Source organism: Ambystoma mexicanum, chromosome 8 (genome assembly GCF_040938575.1).
Source record: "Ambystoma mexicanum isolate Mex_15411 chromosome 8, UKY_AmexF1_1, whole genome shotgun sequence".
Lineage (NCBI taxonomy): Eukaryota > Metazoa > Chordata > Amphibia > Caudata > Ambystomatidae > Ambystoma > Ambystoma mexicanum.
Window position 1 is genome coordinate 700592999 of NC_090929.1, and position 6000 is coordinate 700598998.

The 6000-nt window shown below is 38.5% G+C and overlaps 1 long non-coding RNA gene across 1 annotated transcript in view; it reads right to left on the minus strand.

The window, feature by feature from the left end:
* Window positions 1-1119, minus strand: part of LOC138473653 (uncharacterized) — a 364156-nt gene extending 363037 nt beyond the window's left edge. Inside the window, exon 1 of the long non-coding RNA XR_011268829.1 lies at window positions 1034-1119. This is a non-coding gene — a long non-coding RNA (uncharacterized lncRNA). The remainder of the gene's footprint in view (window positions 1-1033) is intronic.
* Window positions 1120-6000: the final 4881 nt, after the last annotated feature.

The window sequence follows — 6000 nt, forward strand, 5'->3', positions numbered from 1 at the left end:
AAGTATTTGAGATAAGTTCAATTAGTACCATTTCCATACATTGAACACAGTAGCCATGGCAGCCCACTGGGTATGTGGGGCTAATCATCTGTGGGTTTTTTCATTCTAACAGTGTACAATATAACAGAAAATGAGCGGCAGAACAGTCATTGAAATATTTTGTTTGGATTTTGCCTAGTCAGGGGGACATGTTATTGGTTCAAACTGCCCAGTTCAAAGAAAGGAAGGGTGTGGTGAAGGTTCTTCTGGAATAGGTGGCTGGCCAAGTCTCAGACATTGCTGGATTCTTGGAATAACAACTGCCGTGGGCGACAGATTAAATTGGTGAGCTACATAAAACGGCTGACTGAGACAGTGAGAGTGTGTGACTAGAAGCAACCAAAAGAGCCCAAGAGGTTGTACGCTGTCCTCCTCCAGACTATGAATAAACTGCAGTTGAATTTCAGATTCCGGTAGAAATATATTGGGTCCTATTGTCAACTGACACATTGGGGATCCCTGCGCTATTCATGTACCAATAGTAGGATGTCTGATTGCATATCCATATTAAATATAGCTGCATAAAATGTCTAGCAAAAAGCCCCTCACTTGAAAGTGTTAAAGTAATTTAAACAGAACAATATGGGGCACAGTGCACCTGAAATTATATCACACCATATCTATCTGTTATATGACAAATTATATATCATACTTTTGATTTTCAGATAATATCTTTCAGGTACTTTCATACAGTATATTACAAAGAACACAGAAATGAAGAAATATAACAACGTTGCCTTCTAAAGGAATAACTTGAATCCCTTGTTCACAATCCTAGAATGTGAATCGCCGGCCCACAAGAGGAATTTACATCAATAGAGCAGCCAACTACTGGATTAATATATTGAACAACATGATATAATGAGGCACATTCAGAAAAAGAACAGGGAGGGGGGCATGGCCAGGCACCGTACTGAATGGAAGCATAGCGCGCTTGCTCCCGCTCCCGTTTCGAAATATTGTTAAAATAATATCTTCATAAATGGTGACTTACTTTTTCTCATAAACGTATGGGCAGACTTCCTGAATGATCCGTGGTGGTCCGTGGAGTATATTGTGCCCTTTTGTTCCCTTTGCAGTGTTGGGGAGAAGCTGGACCCCCACCAGGGCAGTGGGGGCCAGCAGCCATACCCTCACCAGCTATGGGAGACCCCAACACCTCCCATATGGCCCCCAGAAATGCAACAGAGTCCCAAGCAGGCAGCAGCATGTTCCAAACTGCATTTATTTCTGGGCAGCAAAAAAGAAAAAAAACACACAGAGCATCGTACACATCGCGAGTTCAGGCGCCTTCTCCCGGGGGCTGGCTTGCAAGCCAGCTTTGTAATCACACTGCAGGCTGACCTCACAGAATTGGATCAGCTCCCAGAAACCTATCTCCTCCTGCTATTGGCTGCTAAGTGATAGGTTACCTATGTAGCCCTTATAGAGAGCCTGACAATTGGATATTAGCCTTTTGCGTCAGTGGGTTGGTTTAGCTGTGCCAGCCCCCCTTACCTAATTCTAACTTGTTGCAATATGACCTTGTTCCCATAACTTTTTAGCTGAACAAAGCAGTTTGCACCTGGGCTCTGAGCGCAGATTGGCTGGGCTGCGCCATTCTTGTTACAATTTATGTTTCCAATGTTGTGCGAGTCCTTGAGGAAATGTCTTTCTTTCCCAGAAAGAAGAAAAAAAACACACTGGGTTGCCGTGGTTTATTCGCATTTGTGGCAATGTTATCTTGAATGTGCGGCCTTGGCAGTTCGGGGGTTTTGCGAGGAATGTTTGTCTGCAGAAAGCAATTTTATCTTGAATGTGCGGCCTTGGCAGCTGGGGAATGTTGCTGAAGGCTTCTGCAGCCAGTGTTCAGTGAGAGAAATGAACTTGGCTGTAATTTTCCTGAAACATGGCTTTACACTGTGCAATTAGACCATGTTAATTCATATAGGCATTTGCAAGCCTTTAAACAGGGATTTTTGTGTTTGTAGGTTCTGATATTGCAGCATTGATTCTAATGTAGCATGGAAGTTGCACTGTTGGTGAAGTGGGTGTGTTTCAGCATATTTGTCATCCATAGGTGCGCTGGGGCCTGGTTCAAATGATAAGTGCGCTCCTTTTTCTTCCTGCTGTTCTTCTGTATATGCGCCTGGGGTGAGGGGGCATGGGTTTGGTCTCGATTTTCCCTCTTCAGCAGTTTCAAAACAGAAGCAACTCTGTGACGGAAAGGCGAGGCCTGCGAGCCAGGAAGTCCAGTGACTTGCAAGCTGACGCTCTTGTCAGCTGTTCGGGAGCATCGAACGGAGCACTCGCTGTGCAAGCGGGGTGCTATTTTGAAGACAACACAGGCCCGGCACCATTCAGAACATGAGAAAATGCTAATATTTAGCATTTAAAGGTGCAAATACCTATTTCTTTTTTATCTTACATGAATTTTACTTGCTGGAAGTGTAGTGCCTCCTTTTATTTCACACCAGAAAATTAGCAGCTGTAATATTTTAAGATATAGGAAGTGTTTACATATATCTATTTACATAATTTTGTATTAATTTTGTATAATTAATTCCCATAGTTGAACCTCATTTCACTACTTACATAGAATAAAGCAAGGGTGAATACAGCACATAATTGTGCTTGCATGGCATCAATATTCCTCACAAAGTGAAGTGAATTTCGAAGTTTGACAGCTAGAACTAAATGTTTGCTGGAACTCTTTTAAGTGGTGAAGTAAATTATTTTTTGAAATTGCCTCCAAGATGTATTAGTTTGCTCTAAAAATCTACAGAGACCCTCCATAACTAGCACTGTCTATTTTTCATATTACAAATCTCAATAAATTGGTGCTGCAAACTACTGCATAAGAAGCATACCCTTGCGCTTTACTATTGTCTAAGACTACAAATATAGAGATTACTTGCCCAGTGTGCAATTATACGCAGTATTAATAAAAACTCAATATGGCATCCAAGAAAGTTCTAAGAAACACCCATATCGACTTCTAATAAAAGATCTAAAAGTGAATCACCAACACCGAATGAAGAAGCATATAATGATACTATGCAAGCCATACTTGCAGAAGTTAAAGCGCTAAAAACCCTTTATGAAAGCTACAAATATTAAATTGCAGCAAATGGACGAAAAATGTTCTAATGTTGAAGCTAGAGTATTTGAGGTTGAACAAAGGATCATTAATGCAGAGGACGTGACAGACAGAGTTTCACGACTCGAAAACACAGTGAAAGCACTACAGAAGTATACTGAAAATTTAGAAAATCGTAACAGAAGAAATACTTTGTGAATTATTGGGTTACAGGAAGGAATCGAAGGTGACAACCTTATTCTATTTATGAATAGTCATCTGACCATGCTTCTAGAACTTCCCCCTCAATCCAATTAAACATTCAAAGGGCACATCGCATTGGCCCTCACACACCGTTGCAATCCTCTAGCATCGCTACCAATAATTCATCAAGAACTATGATACTTGCACTGGTAGACTACATATCACATATCACAAAAATAAGGAGTAAGATGATACATTTTATCTACTCACACAGTGGATTATATGTTTTTTAATGACACTTTAGTTTTTTTTGTATTTTCATGTGATATCGTTTGTGTCTTGGGTATGTGTATTATGTGAGGCTTAAGTTTTAGATACTATGGTTTTAGTGTTAGTAATTACACTGTGTTAGGTGAGAGTAGTGTTTTATGTTTTATTCGAAGAATTTTGAAAAAACAATAAATGTTGTTTGAAAGTTAAAGTGTTGCACGCAGTCTATTTTTTCAAGACGTGCAGTGCCGGAAATCTATTAGAGGGTCCCATTTAAGGAGAAGGGGTGTGAGTAGATAAAATGTATCATCTTACTCCTTATTTTTGTGATATATACTGTTTTTCCTATTAGTGGAGTGGGAGGTGTATATTTGAATAGGAATTTGTTTGGTACCTATTTGAATAACTGGTAGACTACACCCATGATTCTAGAAAAAGCCAAAATTAAAAAACACCTAACATGGAATGGCAAAAAAATGTATTACCCAAGATGTTTCTAATACCACAGCTCCAAGAAGGAAGGAGCTCCTTGCTTTCAAACCTGCTCTTAAATAACTCAATACTCAATGCAAGATATTGCATGATACATCCAGCTATTCTAAGAGTAACTCTAAATGGTCATACTTCTTCTTTTCAGGATACTAGCGCTCTGAGACAGTTTATTCAAAATCAAAAAAAGGAAGACATGGATATGTCAAAGGGCCCTACCGGAAATACATTATCCAGATCCTTTTTCTCTTCTGCCTATTACTAAGCACTGGCCACTACTTCTCGTCTTGGAGCTGGATGCAAGACTAGCTATCTTCCCTGGAGGCTCCTCCTCCCCCGACTTATACTCTTTTTTTGCCAGCATGGAGAGGAGTGGTCGTTTCCTGTTAACCACTACTGTCACTAAAGACATTGCTAGTTCTTTTTTTTTCACTTTTCATACTGGCTCTGTTTGTCTTCCCCTCTCCCTTCTGTTTCCTTCCTTATGTATCTTTAAAGAATCCATTTATGAAAATGAATACTATTTTATACACTATGTATGATGCCTGTGAATCCTCATCAGTTATACTAGATGTATGGTCATACCCCATATTAATGTATGATATGGCTCATTTACACTGTTATCTTCTCTTAGAGATTTCAAATTTGATCTATTTTTTATGCCCCATACATGCCACTTAATATAGTCTCATAGAGTAGTAAAGGGTTGCATAATCCAATCAAAAGACTAAAAGTGTTATCTCACCTTAATAGACTAAAACCATCTATTGCCTGTATTCAACAAACAAACCTTTCCAATGAAGAAGTAGCAACACTTAATAGGCATTGGGTTGGTCAAGTTTTCTCCAGTGCTGCTAATGGGAAGAAAAATGGAGTTATCAAGTTAATTAACAAAGCTCTCAAATGTAAAGTGTTATCAAATGAATCCGACAAACTGGGAAGATGGGTTTTACTCAAATTATCGATTGATTCCAAAGTGTACTCTATACTGAACATTTATGTCCCAACATCCCCAGACCCTAATTTTTTGGCGGCTACTTAGAAATCACATGCTCCAATTTGACCCCCAAAATGTGATTGTCAGTGGGGACTGTAACCAAATCATAGATCATTTTCTAGATAGGAAATCTAGTGTATGATTCATTAATAACTCTTCTCACAAACAATGTATTAATTTTATAACTAATCTAGGCCTTGCTGACACTTGGCGTTTAACTCATTCTACTGATTCTGATTTCACCTTCTACTCTACACCCCACAGTTTCTTCTCACGGCTTGATTATATTTGTATACCTAATTCTATGGTTAGCCTTCTCATTTCTGCTCATATAGAATCCATTACAATCTCCGATCATGCCCCAGTACACATTCAACTTGGATCCTTACCTAAATCCAGAATTTCAAATAGATGGAGATTTAACGCTAATTTACTTAATGATGAATCCTTCTCACCTTTTGTAACCCAACAGCATAATAACTACTTCACTGATAAAAAAATTAAGATACATCTATTACAAATAATTGGGACTGCTACAAAGCTGTTATTAGAGGCCATATAATTTCATTTGTTGCTAATAAAACAAGAAAACTAAATCTGAATCCATTCTTAGGCGGTGGAAGCCTTTAGAAACCCAGTTTGCTAATGATAACCCTCCTTCCACCCTTAAAGATATTCTTAAACTAAGATTCCCATATAACAAAATGATCACACAATACTCTTGCGCTAATATATTTAAATATAAATCAAAGCTATATCAACATTCTAATAAGGCTAACAAATCCTTTGCAAATTACATTAAATGTAAAAAAGAGAGGTCTAGGATAGTTGTTCTTAAGGACCATTTGGGTAACAGGAAAGTCTCAGATAACGATTTTATTGAAATTTTTTCCAAATTCTATACTTCCGAAGCTCCTCTTAATAATGCTCAGGTTGACACATT